At 36.7% G+C, this 17,748-nt stretch overlaps 1 pseudogene; it reads right to left on the bottom strand.

Moving 5' to 3' along the window:
• Window positions 1–4,378: 4,378 nt before the first annotated feature.
• On the bottom strand, window positions 4,379–6,570 carry LOC145793270 (uncharacterized; annotated as a pseudogene).
• Window positions 6,571–17,748: the final 11,178 nt, after the last annotated feature.

Genomic DNA, 17,748 nt, shown 5'->3' with positions numbered 1-17,748 from the left:
CGGTGAACTCTGTCTTTATCTTCTTGGTGCCAGCCTGCACCTCCAAGCTCGTCGTTCCCAGTGGCCATGTCGGCGTTCCATTGAACTCAACCATTGGGCTATTGGATTGCTCCATATCGTTTGGGTGAACGCCAAGCTCCTTGTAACATCTGACATACATGATGTCACAAGAGCTGCCTTGGTCGATTAAGATGCGCTTCACTTGGCATTTTCCAACCTGGAGGGATACTACCAAGGCATTGTTGTGTGGATGCTGCACCATCTTAAGGTCAGCTTTAGTAAAGGACACTACTAGTCCTTGGCACTCTTTTGCCCGATGTCTCTTCTCCCTGACTTGGTAGACATGCTGTAGATGTTTTACCTTCTGGGTCTCCCCCCGAATCTCGTTTTCGTTGACCTTTAAGTGAATTACATTAATTACCCGAGGTCCTCCTGCTTGAGGTTACTGTGCTAGGGGAGTTGGAGCTGTTGTCGCCTGAGGCAATCTTGTCTGTTCTTCCCTTGTCCTGGCCTTATCGACAAGGTCTTTCAGATGGCCTTACCTCACCAGGTCTTCTAAGTGTGTTTTCAGGGCTCTACAACCCTGAGCCATGTGCCCATCTTCATTGTGGTAAGCACAATGTCTGCCAAGGTTTCTTCCCATAAACTCTCCTGGTGCCCTTGCTGGTGCTCTGAAATAGGGTTGGTTCCGAATTTTGTCCAGGACTTTGTGAATTGGGATTCGGAACACAGTCATAACTGCCTGTGTAGCCCTCAGTCCTATCTCTTGCTTGTTGGATCCGTTGTTACCTCGGCCTCGCTTCGGCGAGCCGTTTCCTCTTGCTTTGTCTCCTTAGTCCCCGATGTATCTTCCTCAGCTCTGGCATATTTCTCGATTCTAGCCATGAGCTCTTCCATGCTTTTTGGCAATGTCTTTGCCAAAGATTTTCATAGTGGACAGTCGTCTTTTAGGCCGTTCTTGAAAGATACGACCGCCACCTCTTGATTACACTCTGGTATTCGGTTGAACACCTCATAGTACCTTTTTGCATAGGCCCTAAGGCTTTCATCCTTACTGATCTTCAGAGCCATCAATGCATCCACCCTTAATGGCGACAGCTTGTTTGTCACGAACCTGGCCACAAACATCTCGGCCAGGCCTTCCCAGGTCTTTACGCTTCCCTTCAGTAGTTTGTGAAACCAATCTGATGCAATCTCCCCGAACGATGAGGGGAACACTTTGCAGAGCAACGGCTCGTTCCCACTATACAATGCCATTGAGTTCAAGTATAATCCAACGTGGAAGTTGGGGTCTGACTTACCATCGTATATTTGGAACCTCGGCATACTGAATCTCTTCGGCGCCGCAAATTTGTCCAATTCTACCGAGAATGGTGTTCTCAGCTTGACAGGTGAAGTTACTTTGGCATCGGCATTATGTTGTTTCCTCTTGAGGTAATCTCTCAGGTCTTCTTTGCTTCGCCCAGGAGCTTGGCTATCTCCGGACTTCAATCTTTTTGGCATACAACTCTCAGCTTCGTTGTGGGCCCTTTTCGACCTTTCTCCATGAGTTGTGTCGAAGCACAGCTCCTGCCTTTGAACATGCCGATGTTCTTTGGGGTTTGCTTCTTTAGTTTAATGTGTCCTTTGTGACTCTTCTTTCCTCGACTCTCCTCACCCGACCTCCCTGGAAGGCCGGTGAGAGTGTTTTTCACTTCGGTTGTGCTGAGGGGCTATTGGGATTGGCTTCTGCCCCCCCTTCTAGGCATTGGCCGCTGGAATCGGCGTGTCCTGCAGCGGGTATGGTGGCTGCATGACATTACTTTGCATTATCAAAATGACGACCGATTGCAGGTCTGCCAACTTGTTTGCCATCTCTTTCACATCTTCGTCCCTCCGCAGGCATCTATCCTTCCATACCTGGAGGTCGTCCTCGTTGTAATATCCGCTTCGATCTGGTTTCTTTGGCACGTCGCCATCCTGGCCGACGTCTTTCTTGCCGTGATTCTGGTTCTGAGTCTCCTTATTGCGACCATCTTCTTCCACGTTTGGGTCAACGTGTTTTCCACTCCCAGCAGGGATTTCGTCCCCAACCTTATCCTTTTGTCCGTCGCTAGCCATCTATTCTCCTTTATTTTCCACAGACGGCGCCAAATTGTGTGAGTGAATTTCCGATCACACTGCCAACTCAGTATTCAGCTGGAGAGCACTGGCAGAATAGATGGCACCTGTCTGACCTGCAATAGAAAGAGAAGATTCCGGCGGTGGTTCGTCCACCTGAGGGCACTCCGACGATCAAGTCAGTATATCTCTCAAAGATAATCAATAGTGCTAAACTCACTGTTCAGAATATAAATTGCGTACCTTAGACCCATCGGGGGTGCCTTTCTTTTATAGTTAACTCAATCCTAATCCCCATAAAAGCCTAGCTTCAACGGACTTCTGCTTAGTGCTTATCCTGGACTCTACAAGAGATAAAGATAAACTCCTTAAGAGTGTTATCCTTATCTATGCTAAAGTCCTTCCTCATTCTAGGACTCTTGTTCCTTATCCGCTTATCTCGGATTCTGATATCTTCGGAGATAACCTCGGCCTAACTGAGATCACCTCGGCGTCATGACCAAGACACGTGGCACCTCGGCTGACACGTCGGCGTCACCTTGGCCATGTGTTTGTACTCAGAAAATATATCCCCACAATAACCATAAGTTTAACCCAAATATATATGTATAACGGCATAGATCAGAGTGTAAAGTTCTTTCATTTCATAATATTAATAGTACAAAAGAGTTTAACATAAATAAATGCCTTTTAAGCTTACACCTTTCCAAGCCTTCGCTTGGTTATAACAAAAGCGAGACTAGCTCATACAATTAAAGCTCTAGGCTATACAAAAAGTGAAACAAAACAAAGAAGCCCTTGCTTCCCGAGAGTCCCTCCAATGCTATTGCCTTGGTGGAGGCATGTCACCAGCACCTGAAAATGGTTTTTCCCAAATAGGGTGAGTCACAGCTCAGTAGGAATAATCTAATATAATATATGAGATTTAACGAAGATATAAGTGCAATGTGCACATACAATGCCAGGGATAAAACATTCACATTTTTATATAGTCATAGAATACCAAGTCCATATTTCATTTCATTCCCTGCAATTCATTTCAATACATGAGCCAATTTCATTATTTTTCAACAACCTAAATGAGGCTACAACTCAATGGTTCTACAATCACACTATTAACACACAAACACTTCAATCTGCCATTTTATGAAAATTTTGTTCGTGGGATCGGCATCCATGAATAAATTTCGGGACTTTCACCCAGGACACTCCGGCCAACTTAATTATAATGGAGTTCATCCATTTTCTCCTCCCAAACAATGGAGTATATCCCCTTTCTCCTCCCAAACAATCATACATATACAATATATTTACAACATGATCATATTCAATGATAACCAACCATGGATTAGTTTTAATTCACCTAATCCTCATGCAATTTCTACAACAATCATAGCTATCCTCCATCGATAGCCCAATATAGCTATTTCTAAACAGATATACAATCTCAAGATATATAATTTATTCAAAAATTTCCAAAGATGAGACGTACCATCTACTCAATTCCACCATGTACTTCAATACTCATCCAATTTCATGTTTACAACACCAATTTCATTTATTTATACAAAATAAATATCATAATCATTTTAAGGCAAACTCCCTCTCTTCCCAAGTTTCAACCAAGTACCAAAATCAACAATCTTGACACCACACAACATCATTTTCAAATCCCACAATCATTTACCTCTCATTCACTAAAACCCCTCTTTCCTTTTTACACCCAAACCCTAGGTTTGTTTACATTTCCCCCAAATCTCACCATTATTATACAATGAAAAATAACTAAGTTAAAAACCATATTAAAGTGTAGAAAATCCCTACCTCAAGAAGAGAAGACCAAACAAAGCAAAGTAAAACCCTCAATAACGACGAGACCAAGTTCCAATTGGATCAAAATGAAGCTCTTGGAATGCTCTAACTTTTTCTCAAAGAAACTAGGGTAGAGAACCCAAGGGATCTAGGCCAAAATGTAGAAAGAGATAGAGTGTTTTAGAGAGAGAGAGAGTCAAGATCTAGGATTTTGGAAAGTTTTGGAGAGAGAGAATAATGAAAAAGTGATATAAAATGTCATTTTCGCAATCTGATATATGCACAGTCCGCTCGAGCGAAAGAGTTGACGCTCAAGTGTTAGACACAAAAAAGTTGTTCCGCTCAAGGCCGGCCTTGAGATTTGTAGGGCCTAAGGTGAACTATGAAAATGGGGCCCCTACTAATATATATTTTTTTTAATAAAAAATTTGTGCATAATATGATAAGTATCCACAAATTTTTTATTTAAGTATACTTGAACATATAATCATTAAAATTATAAACTAAAATTTACTTTCATATATTAAGATAGGAAGAAATCAGTACAATGACTCAAAAACATTAAAAACTGGTTTTGTTGCTTTATAGTTTAGCAATATCCAGTTTACAATTAACCCAACGATCACTTAAATACTACTCTTCTTGCATTTTTAGCTGCAAAATCACTAATTAAGTTTGTATAATCTAATTTATCTACCAAATCCTTTTCAATAGACAACATAGCTAATCCATTCAATCTTTCTTGTGACATTGTTGATCGAAGGTAGGATTTGATCAATTTAAACTTTGAAAAACTTCTTTCTCCAGAGGCAATGGTAACTGGAATAGTCAATAATATTCTATACGCAATCCAGGCATTTGGAAAACAACCATCCATCAATTTCAAATAATTCATCACCTCAATTGGCCTATTGATTTCTTTTGGCAAAACTTCTTTGAAGACTTTCAACTCAGAAAATAAATCTCTCCCATCAACATCCATAAGTCCATCATGTTTCAAAAAGTCTTCAAGATTAGCACAATAAGTCTTCAAGCACTCATCATCGGTAGAATTTAACTTCTTCAAATCAAACAAAAATCCAAAATTTTCTTCATATATTTGAAATTGTTCAAATCTACTCTTAAGTAAAGAAAGAGCTTGATCTATTATATATATGAAGTAATTAACTCTAAAGGCTTCTTTAGCTGATTGTGCAACCTTTTCACTAACATTCTCATCAAAATGTTTCTTTCTATGAATGACACGTCTTTCACGAAATGTAGGTTCAATCTCCATTTCAATTGCAACTTCTTTAGCTTCAATCATGGCCTCCAAAAATCCAGTTTCTCTATACTTTTCAAGAAATGTAATGAATCCTTTTAATTGATGTATAGCAACATCAATATGCATGTCTTCAGCTTGAAATATCTTGCTAACAAAATTGACAGCAAACAACAACTTGTGCCAGATAATCATGCCAAGCAAAAACTCAAAGTTCTCAATTTCAGATATAACTAAGGATTGAGCTTCACACTTTGTATTGAGCTCATCAGATTCTTTTTCCAACCGAATTAAAGTATCTCTAATTTGTGGAGCTTGGTATCGTATAGCTTTAACACTTTCAATGCGACTTTCCCAACGAGTTTGTGATAATGGCTTAAGTGTGAGACCTTCACATTGTCTTTCAAAATTTTCCACCTCCGTGTAAAAGATGAAAACAACACAAATATGCGTTGTACCACTCTAAAGAAATAGATAGCTTTGGAACAAGAGGTAGTCATATCACAAAGGGCAAGATTAAGACTATGACACCCACATGGCGTGTAGAATGCTCTTGGATTTATTTCAAGTACTCTTTTTTGTACACCTTTGTGTCTCCATTTCATATTAGAGTCATTATCATATCCTTGCCCTCTTATATCACCAATATCAAGTTGGAGTGTGTGCAATGCCTCTCTAAGTACATTAAAAAGTCTCAGCCCCGATGTATCATCCACCTTCAAAAATTTTAAAAAGAATTCTTCTACCTTTACCAGACTAGTTGAAACATCTACACATCTTATCACAAGAGACATTTGTTCTTCATGACTAACATCTAGAGTACAATCAAGAATAATTGAAAAATATTTCGCTTCTTTGATTCTTGCCACAATCGTACTCTTGATCTCACTCGCTAACATCTATATCAATTCATTTTGGATTTTGTGACCAAGATAATGGTAATGAATTTCACTCCTTTGAATATGTTGAATGTGCTCTTGCATTACCGGATCAAATTTGGCAAGCATTTTAATTAAGCTTAAAAAGATTCTATTTCTTTCTTGATAAATCTTCTTATTGTCTCCACGAAAAGCTAAATTATTTTTAGCAAGAGTGATCACAATAGCAATTATCCTTAGTAACACTTGTCTCCAGTGTTCTCTCTCTTTGTTGATTTGTTCTTGAACACTTCTATCAATTGTTTCATTCTTCTTCAATCTACTTTTCAATTCAATCCATTTGCTCATCCAAATAAAGTGGTCATTACTAGTTTCATGACTTCTAAGCCTGTTGCCCATATTTTTCCAATCTTTCAATCCATCAGTGGCCAAATGAATATTGTTCCCATCTTGCTTAAACAACTTGCAACAAAAGCAAAACACTTTGTCTGAAGCATCTGAATATACCAGCCACTTCATATCCTACTTCTCTCAATTTTGTAACTGTCGCATGTAAAATGTAGAAGGAAAATGCCTATCTTTGTCATCTAGGGGAAAATTCACACCATTACCTCTTATAAGACCTCTTTCAACTAATAAATCCCTTAAATTTTGATCAATCTTGTCCCAATTACTAGGGTCATAAATGTTTAGAGGTCCACATTCAACATTGGCATCTTCACTTTCACTGGATTCTACATTCCCCAAATCTTCATTCTCATTCTCGTTCCCATTCATATGTTCACTAGGTTGTTCAATCACCAAATCATCATTCTCATTATTATTCACACAATGAGTAGGTTCTTTAATTACCAAATCTTCATCATCATTGTCATTTGAACCCGAAATATCTACTTGTTTCTTGGTACCAAAATATTTATCAAGTGCTCCCGATAGAGATTGAATTAATTGTTCTACTTTCATCCTCTTCTTTCTCTTTTCATTTCCAGAACTATACTTCCTAGGAAACATGGCTATAATCACAAACACTTCAATCCACAAATCACAAACACTTCAAATCAATCCACAAACCACAAATACTTCAATCTACAAATCACAATCCACTGATCTGATAGCAAATAAATTATAAAAAAATAATTTAATGAAACAAAATTAGGGAAAAAAAATTATTCAATTAAAACTGATAAATACCTAGGTAAAAAAAAGGTTAAAAAAAAACAAGGTAAAAAAGGTAAAAAAAAATTAGGGCAACTTTATTTAATAAAATTTGATAGTGAGAGAGAGGACTTACCATGAGAAAGAGTGTATGTGAGAAAGAGTAAGTTGCCGGAGGAGTGTGTGAAAGAGAGAGAGTGAGTCACTCACAATGCTGTGCTCTGTGTCTGCCTTCAACTTGGTGTACATACTTCCATCTTCATTTCATCACTTCGTTAAAGAGAGAGATTGAAAGCAGAAGCAAACTAGCAGTGCACTAAAGTGATGTTGTATATTGTATGTATGGTTTGGGTTGGGCACAAATATTTTTTCTGTTTTTGTTTTTTGTTTTTTGTTTTTTTCATTTTAATAAATATGAGCCAAACACATTTATAAATAAATATGAGCTAAATTATACATGGGCCCAATAAAACATTTTGGGGCCCTTTAAATTGATCCTAAAACAAAAAAAAATAATAAAAAAAAAGGTTGCGCCTATAACAATTTTTTAAATTTGAGGGCCCTATTTTTGGGTCAAAATTTGGGGCCTAAGGCACAAGCCTTACCTACCTTAGGTCAGGGCCAACCCTGGTTCTGCTTGAGTATAATAAAGGGTGCTCGAGTGCCAAGATACAATGAACGCTCACCGCTCGAGCGTAAGAATTCGCCCCTCAAGCGTAGAAAACACACATCTAGAAGTTTTACAGACAACAAACCAACGCTTGAGCACATGAAATGGCCGCTCAAGTGCCCACCCACTTGAGCATATGAAACGCCACTCGAGCATGGGAAACACCCCTCTAATACTTTTGCAGATGTGCAAAGTACTGAGAGTTTGTAAATCCCGCTCGAGTGCAAGAAGGGCCACTCGAGCGGATGACTAAAATTCTGAGCAACACAAGGTTTGAAAACCAAGTAACAAACATGTTCCAAACACACAACTATAATCCAAATGACCAATCCAAGGAATAACAAAGGAAAAAGAGATAAACAACAACATTGAATCATGAAATCTGAGTCCGGAACACAACAAGTGACGAGTCAAAACCGGAATCGCTATAACCCCAAAGCCAATTTCAAAGAGATACGAGGGAAGAAAGAGGTAAGCAATAATATGAAAATATTAAACCCGAGGCCAAAGTACCACAAGAGTCGGGTTAAAACCGGGATCGCTATAATTTGCATGCTCCTTTTGACCACTATGCCCATTATTTCATTTTTTTATATATCTTGTTTATCTTCAATACAATTCGCATGCCTGTAGATATTCAATTTTATATCTATTAAGTCCACTATTTTTTTTTTCTTTCTTGGAAATTCAATGATTGTAAATTATGCAAGTTTGACATGTTAACTATTTTCTACCTTTTAGTTTTCTTACATGATTTAATCTCTAGAATTATTTGCATGTTAATTGCTAGAATTATTACATGATCATTGTTTTGTAACAATTTTACATAACTCATGGTGCTTAAAATTTTAATTGAAGGTTTTGGAGTTATAAAGTTTTGTAACTTGTCTATTATTATGTACATGTTTAATATGCAATAAGGTCATATAAAACTCTTGCCAGTTAAAAGGTTTATTTTTTAACTCTTGCCTATTCATATTTTAATTTAATTGTGGAGTTATAAATTTTAATTATGTACCTTGTCTATATTTATTTCCATGTTCATTGTGAATTAAATTTATATGTAACACTTGACTATTAACTTTTAATTTAATTCCTAAAGTTATAGATTTATTTCTGTAACTCATCTAGTATTTTAATTGATTAATTAATTTTATTATTAAATAGTTTGCTAGATGGTTTTAAGTAATTTATTATATTTACAGTTTTTGTAGATTGTTTGGTGTGTATTTTCTTGTGTTTTTCTACTAATTTTCTTTACAGGAATGCCTATACGAAAGGGATTGGAAAAAAAAATACAAAACCAAACGAATAGTATTTGGGATGTCAAAACAAAAATGTTTGGACTACTAACCTTTGTGTTGAACAGGAATACCTAAGCATGGAAAGCAATTTTGGACTAATTGAAATCCTTATGGATTGGTTGCTGTCTTTATAAAATTGAAGTAATTTTTTGGTTGGACTTTAGTTATGGTTATTTACCAATACGTAAAATCAAGTCTTATTTGCTTGTAATGGTTGTAACAATTGTTTTACATTGCTTGTAATTTGGTTAGCAATTTTTAAATTAGTTGCAAGTTTGGACCTTGGTTTGTTTTAACCTAGTTCCCCTTGGAAACCTTAATTCTAAAAATTGTTTCCTATGGACTAAGAGTCAACATGTTCTTAGAAGTTTTGTCAAAAAGATAACTGGGTTTTAAGTGGGATCAATGTAACCCCTTCAGTTTTCTTGGGAACATTCCTGATCATGTTTGATTCTAAGTTACGTGGTGAGACTAGTTTTGAATTAAATTTTCAACTGTGGGATTTTCTAGTGATAAGTTTAATTTCTGGAAACACAAAAAGTGAAATTATGTTATATTTTTCAAAAATGACAACTGTCACCAATGCTACTGCTGCTGCTGCTAATGTTGGTGGGGATCAGAACCCTGGGGCAACTAGCTTGCCAACCCCTACTGTTGTGACCTCTATGGTCAATCCTGTTGTTGCTCTTGCTATTTCGGAAGGCCCACTCAACCATCACGAGCACCCAGAGAAGTTCACAGGAGTGAATTTCAAAAGGTGGCAATAGAAATGCTGTTCTACCAGACTACTTTAAGCCTTGTGAGATTTTTGAGTGAAGATCCACCAAGTGTGGAAGAGAATGAGCAAGACAAGCAGAAGCTTATAGCTCTAGATGCTTGGAAGCAGTCAGACTTCCTTTTCTGAAGCTATGTTCTGAATGGCTTGGCAGATTCACTATTCAACGTGTTTTATGTCAAGAAGTTGGCAAAGGAGCTGTGTGACGCTTTGGACAAGAAGTACAAAACTGAGGATGCTGGGGCAAAGAAATTTGTCATTGGCTGGTTTCTAGACTTCAAGATGGTGGACTCAAACATCATCATCAGTCAAGTCCAAGAGTTCCAAGTAATTCTGCATGAGATTCATGCAGAGGGAATGTTTCTGAGCGAATCATTCCAGGTAGCTGCGCTGATTGAGAAGCTACCTAACGGTTAGAAATACTTCAAGAACTACTTGAAGCACAAACGAAAGGAGATGACAGTCGAAGAGCTCGTTGTCAGAATCCAGATTGAGGAAGACAACAGGAAGAAATGTGGGAGTACGTCCACAGTGAAAGCAAATGTGGTTGAGCATGACCAGTCCTTGGGGATGAAGAAAAAACCACCAGCAGGCAAAAGCTCGAAGTTGGGGGTGAGAGGCGGTGTCTCTAAGAGGCCGGTCTACAAGCCGCAGGAACCTATTTTTAAGTTCAATGGAAAGTGCTTCAACTGTGGAAGCGATGGGCATTGGGCAGTTGATTGTCGTAAGAAGAAGAAGCCTTACAAGAAGTATCCTCCACAGAATAAAAGCCGGGCTCACATGACTAAGATGGAGGATCTCTCACAAGATGTAGATGACATGCATCTAGCAGCTGCCGTGACCGAAGTGAATGGTGGGGTCTAACCCGAAGGAATGGTGGGTGGACTCTGGGGCCACTCGCCACACCTATGTGGAGAAGAAGATGTTCACGACCTTCGAACCAGTTTCAAACAGTGAAAAGTTGTTCATGGGGAATTCTGCCACCTCAACTGTTGAGGGAAAGGGCAAGGTGGTCCTGAAGATGACTTCAATAAAAAAGCTGACTCTGAATGATGTAAGAAAGGGTATATGCTTACGTCCCAAATTTATGCTTATATGCTTAAGTCCCATAATTTATGGCATGGTAGATTGGGTCATGTAAATTTTGACTCTTTGCGTAGATTAATCAAATTAGATCACATACCATCTTTCAAGATTAATCTAAATCACAAGTGTGAAACTTGTTTAGAAACAAAATTGACAAGAACTTCTTTTCATTCTATTGAAAGAAGTACTGAGCCTTTAGATTTAGTGCATAGTGATGTGTGTGACTTGAAAGTCGTACAATCATGTGGTGGCAACAAGAACTTCATCACTTTTGTTGATGATTACACTAAATACTATTATGTATATTTGCTTAAAAGCAAAGATGAGGCAATTGATAAATTTATTCTTTTCAATAATGAAGTTGAGAATCAACTAAGCCGAAAGATTAAGGCTTTAAGAAGTGATTGTGGCGGTGAGTATGAATCCCCGTTTGCTGAGCTTTGTGCTCAATTTAGGATTATTCACCAAATCATAGCGCCTTATTCCCCTCAGTCAAATGGTGTTGTTGAGTGGAAAAATAGAACGTTAAAAGAAATGATGAATGCAATGTTGATAAGTTCTGGGTTGCCACAGAACTTGTGAGAGGAAACAATTCTCTCCGCGAATTACATTCTTAATAGAATACGTCGAAAGAATGTAGACAAGACTCCATATGAGTTGTGGAAAGGCCACAAGCCTTCATATAAATACCTACGAATGTGGTGTCTTGCAAAAGTGGCGGTGCCTACACCCAAGCGGGTTTGGATAGGACTGAAGTCAGTGGATTGTATATTCATTGGCTATGTACATAATAGCAGTGCATATTGATTTCTTGTGTTTAAATCTGCTACTCTAGATATACACAAGAATACTATCATGGAATCAAGAAAGGCATATTTCTTTGAGGATGTATTTCCTCATCGTCTCCGAGAAGGGGTTTTGAGTTCCATGAAAGAAGTTGAAGATGACTATAATCACATAGATGATCACATGGATAATCAAGTCAATGATCAAGACAATGATCAAGTTGAGGAAGTAGATAAGCCAAGAAAGAGTAAGAGGGTTAAGACTGCAGAGTCCTTTGGTCCGAACTTCTTGACTTATATGTTAGAGAGAGAACCTCAAACTTTCCATGAAAGTTGTGACTTCACCTAAAGGTCCTTTATGAAAAGACGCAATTAAGAGTGAGATTGATTCCATCTTACAAAACTATACTTGGGAGTTGGTTGATCTACCCCCAGACAATAAGGCCTTGGGGAATAAGTGGATCTTTAGAAAAAAGATGAAAGCGGATGGATCAATTGATAAGTATAAAGCTAGGCTAGTTATCAAAGGATACAGGAAGCGAGAAGGCCTAGATTACTTTGATACGTATTCACCTGTGACAAGGATTACATCCATTCACATTATGATTGCGATAGCAGTTTTACGTGGTCTGGCAATACATCAGATGGATGTAAAGACAGTTTTCTTAAATGGAGATTTAGATGACGAAATCTACATGGAGCAACCCAAGGGGTTTTCAACTTTAGGACAAAATAAGAGTCTGTAAGCTTGTCAAATCATTGTATGGTTTGAAGCAAACTCCTAAACAATGGCATGAGAAGTTTGACAATGCTATTTTGTCAAATGGGTTCAAAATCAATGAGTGTGACAAATGCATATATGTCAAAGACACTAACAGAGGTTATGTCATTTTGTGTCTATACGTAGATGACATACTCATTGTTGGTAGTAATGATGAAATGATTAAAACTACCAAGAGATTGTTAAACTCCAAGTTTGACATGAAAGATATGAGCCTTGCAAATGTAATTATGGGTGTTAAGATTACTAGAACATCTGATGGTATTATACTTTCTCAATCTCATTATGTTGAAAAAATACTTGAGAAATTTGGTAAATCAGATACAAGTGTGTCTAGCACACCGGTAGACTTGAGTCTACACTTGACTAAGAATAATGGTGAGAGTGTCTCTCAGCTAGAACATTCTCTGGTCATTGAAAGTTTAATGTATCTGATGAGTTGTACAAGGCCGAATATAGCCTACTTTGTTATCAGGCTTAGTAGATATACGAGTAATCCGAATGCTACTCATTGAAGAAGCATTATGCGGGTGTTAGGTTATTTACGCTACACCTGGAGTTATGGGCTGCATTATACCCGATACCTAGCAGTATTAGAAGGGTATAGTGACGCTAATTGGATATATGATATAAAGGACTCCAAATTCACTAGTGGTTATGTGTTTACCCTCGGAGGGACAGCCGTGTTTTGGAAATCTTCCAAGCAAACGTGTATATCGAGATCAATGATGGAATCTCTTTGGATAAAGCAACTGAAGAAGCTGAATGGCTTCGCCAGTTTGTTGAGGATATTCCACGTTGGTCGAAACCTGTGACAGCCATCTGTATTCATTATGACTAGGGCTGTGCAAAATACCGTCCAATCTGCTAAAACCGCACTGATCCGCATCAATCCACACCGCTCTAACCGCTAACTGCGGTTTAAAGTTTAAAATTTATAATCCGCCAACCGAACCGCTCTGCTCCGCTATAGTTAATACATATATATTTTTTAACCTCCAATGAAATATCAATGTAAAAATGAGTGTAAGAGATATTTAAGATATGAAATTTGTTACAAATTAGTAGTTATATATATGAAACATATTATATAAAATCACTTTGTGTTATATATCTAAACAATATTATACAAATTAGTACTATATATTATGAAAATATATGATAATTAGTTAGAATATTTTTCAATCCGCCAATCTGCCAAAAACCGCTCAAACCGCAATTTGTCAATCTGCTAATCCGCCAACCCGCCATTTGGTTTGTAATTTTACCCTCAAACCGCCCGAACCGCACCGGGCACACCCCTAACTATAACAGCCAATCGGCGATTGGACGACACAGAGTAGTATGTATAATGAAAAGTCTAGACATATTTGGCGTAAACATAATTCCATACGACAACTACTCTCGAACGGAGTTGTCACTTTAGACTATGTAAAGTCTAAGGACAACATTACGGATCCGCTAACCAAAGGGTTAAATTGAGTATTAGTATAGAATTCGTCAGAAGGAATGAGTTTAAGGCCTTTAGTGTAAGCTGTTACCGAAATGGAAACCCAACCTAGTTGATTGGAGATCCCAAGATCTAGGTTCAATAGGACAACCTAATTGCGTATAACAGTGGTATGTCATTGAGGAGGTTAAAACCTCTAGCCATTCCTTTTATTAGGGATACTTGCAAATGTAAAGGTTAAGCTGAGCTTTTAATGACACTAGTGTGTTGAGTTGAGTATAGCAGGATACTTAAGTAGAGTCAACTATGTGAGTAAGAAATGGGGTCGCTTCTATAAGAATTGACAGGGCCTAAATCTTTAAACCACTCACTAAACAAGGCTAGTGTTCTAGGGCCAAACCGGACATAACAGTGAGAATAGAACGATGGTTGGAGTAATTCCTGTGTGAGGTTTGTTGTCTTGGTTTACATAAACGGAAAAACAGTTCAAAACTTCGTATTAACTGGGCAGCCAGTAAATCCGATAAACTTCACTATGAGGGGTTCAAAACCAAAAGCTACCCTTTCCGATGCCAAGGTTATTCCGTTGCACTCTCTCCGAGTCTTTGTTGTTAAGCGTTGTTCATTTGTTGTTATTCGGTCGATTTTTATTCATGTGGGGGATTGTTGAAAAATAATGATTTTTTGGTGACTTTAATGCAATATTAAAGTGGGTGCCAATCTTCAATTGAGGTGGATTAAAGTGAATTTAGATTCTTTGTAATGAAATCTTTACACCACAAAAAGAATGACCAAAAACCATTAAGATTTAGACGAAAAATTAACTCAATAAGTTGGCTTCATGAAAGAGGAGTTGGGAAATGTGTAAAACCTTGTATCCCACATTGATTGTAGAGAAGAGCATTGATGGGTATTTAAATCCTATTTTTTGCCTAAGGGTGTGAGCTCTTTGGGGTATCCAAATTTTCCGAAGGAAGGAAGTTATAGATGCTTTAAGAATGCGCTTGGGCCAAGACTATGGTCTAAGTTGGTTATGAAAAAATTGCCACACATGCCCGGACCGGGTCTGTGGTCCGTAATCCGTGGGTCGTGGATTGTGGATCTTGGAACTTGGGCTTGGGCTTGAGGCTTGAGGCTTAAGGCTTGCTGGAATGGATTGAGTGTAAGGGTTGGGCTTGGCCCATCCATCTTAATCTCTTTGGGCCAAGCTAATATTGTAGGTTGCAAAATTATATACATTACACAGATATATAATATGTGTGTAACTCGTCTATAGTGATGGTGAATTATTCCAGCAGTTTTGCAGGTTTAATACAGAATTCCTTTCTGCATTTATGAGGAGCCTTGATGGCTGGAGCCTCTTCCTTTCTCCCTCCATGTGTATAAAAGGAGACCCTTCTCCTTCAATTTTCTACCTAGAAAATTTTCTCCTCTCTGTCTTCCAAAGTTTTCTCTAGAGTTTATATTCTTCCTAGTGAGAGAGTTTTGTCAAAGTTCTGTTCGCCGAAACTACTCAGTCAGTGCATTGCTGTAGCTAGTCCAACCATCGTATCTTGGGAGACAAACGTCGAACAATCTCTAGCATCCAACCGGTGAAGTGGCAAATTTGTTTTAAGGACACTGTCTAGTGCAGGATTCAGCTTGCTTCTTCTTCTTCTTCTTCTTCTCCTTTTTTTTTTTTTTTTTTTTTTTGTCATTTTAGTTTGTTATGTAATTATGTTCAACTGGTATATTCAACATGTTTTTTGTTCTGCAATCTGAATTATTTATGAATCTATTTGTATTTAATCACACAATAGGTACAACCATAAAAACATACAACCAATCACATATCAATAGGATGCTTTTAGAAGAGAACTTTCAGAACTTTTGTATGCAAAATACAGTGAAGTTGTTCAATCAAAACAAATGCAAAATGCAATGAAGATGTTCAGAACTTTTCAATAACGAGACGTGGAGTGGGAAGTGGGAAAGTGAAATTGGTTGTTTTAATTTATCATTTTACCCTTAATTAAAACTGATGTAAGGGTAAGAAGTTAAGGTCATTTTAGGAAAAATTGAAAAAAATTTCTGAGGAGTGGCTTTATGACACCAAAATTGTTGTTCCCTTTTAATAATAGAATAAATATATATCACTCATTTGAAATAAATTTCATATCTTAACTCTCTCTCACATTAATTTTTACTTTGGTATTTCATTAAAAATGAAAAAAAAATGTATTGACTATAGCATAATGGGACAATTTCAAAGATGAATTATAAATTTCAAACCATAGATTAAACTATCTCGTGATTAGTGAATAGATCGTTGCGAATTGGACCACATAACCCTAGTAAAAAAAACTATAATCATATTTAGTGTATTTGGTTTGAGTTTTCTGGATTAAGTTTTTTGAAAACTGAGTTTTTTAGTTTTCGTATTCTTTTGTTTTTAGTGAATATTTTTTAAATTTTAAACATTTTTTTTACTTTTTTAGATGCACCTTAGTTAGATGTATCTAAAAAGTAAAAAATTTGTGAAAAAATATTTTAAAAAATTAATAAATACATAAAAATACAAAAAAAGTACTGAATTCTTATATTTTTTTTTTTTATATTTTTTGTATTTAGTGAATTTTTAAAAGATTTTTTTTACAATTTTTTTGCTTTTTAGGTGTATTGATGTTAGGTGTCTCTAAAAAGTAAAAAAATTGCTTAAAATATTAAAAAAAATTTAGTAAAAACAAAAAAACACGGAAAATAAGAACTTAAAATTTTCTAAAAAGTGTTTTCTAAAAAATGAAAACAAACAAGCTCATTAACGAAGTAAACAATGTTGATAATTTAATTATGCTTATACTCTTCCCATTTGTAAGCACCCAAAGCTAACACATCACCAATCATTTTCCTTTTCATATTCATTAATATGGTAAGTTTGGTAGGAGGGAAAATGAATGAAGAGAGAATTCTAATTTTATTTCTCTTTTGTGGTAGATTTAGTTTGTTTAAATCATGAATTTGAGGCATATTTTGCAAAGGAAAAAGGTTTAGGCAATGTGAAGAAAATATAAACTAAAGTTTTTCTCCATTTTTCTTTCTTTTTTCAAATTCTTATCTTAATATATGATCTAAAGACAACATTAGTAGGAAGAAAAAGAAAAGAATCCAACTAAGAAACATTTTAAAAAATTTATATCCTTACAAAAAAAAAAAAAAAAAAAAAAATCTTCAATACATAAGCCCAAAAAATAATTAATTAATTAATGGCAACGTTTAATTCTTACTGTGCCCCAAATACAAAAACTTTTTCCTTTACTTTCTCTCTACTTTCTTCCCAACCAAACAAGAGAAAGTATGTACCAAAAAGAGAGTAAATAATTCATTTTGTCTCTCATTTTCTCCTTTCTTTCCATCTCTTATCTCCTACCAAATATAGCATTACACTTTTGTGCTTTCATGCTTTAGTTAATGTACTAGTATGCAATGGGAATTTTGAGATATAGACAACTTCATATTCATTTCTACAGGACAACCAGTTCCCTTAAATTGATTTTTGCTCTAATTTTTCAAGTGGGTGCAAAACACCAATCTAGGGCTCAATCATTGTCTAGCTTGCTAGGAAGAAGAATACAAAAACAAATGAACTCTGCAGCAGTGAACCAGCCCCCAACTGAACCCTTCCCATCACCCATTGTAGACAACTTACCCCCTT

Source organism: Camellia sinensis, chromosome 6, assembly GCF_055761805.1.
Source record: "Camellia sinensis isolate YWXY chromosome 6, ASM5576180v1, whole genome shotgun sequence".
Taxonomy (NCBI): Eukaryota; Viridiplantae; Streptophyta; class Magnoliopsida; order Ericales; family Theaceae; genus Camellia; species Camellia sinensis.
This window is presented reverse-complemented; position numbering and strand designations above follow the sequence as displayed.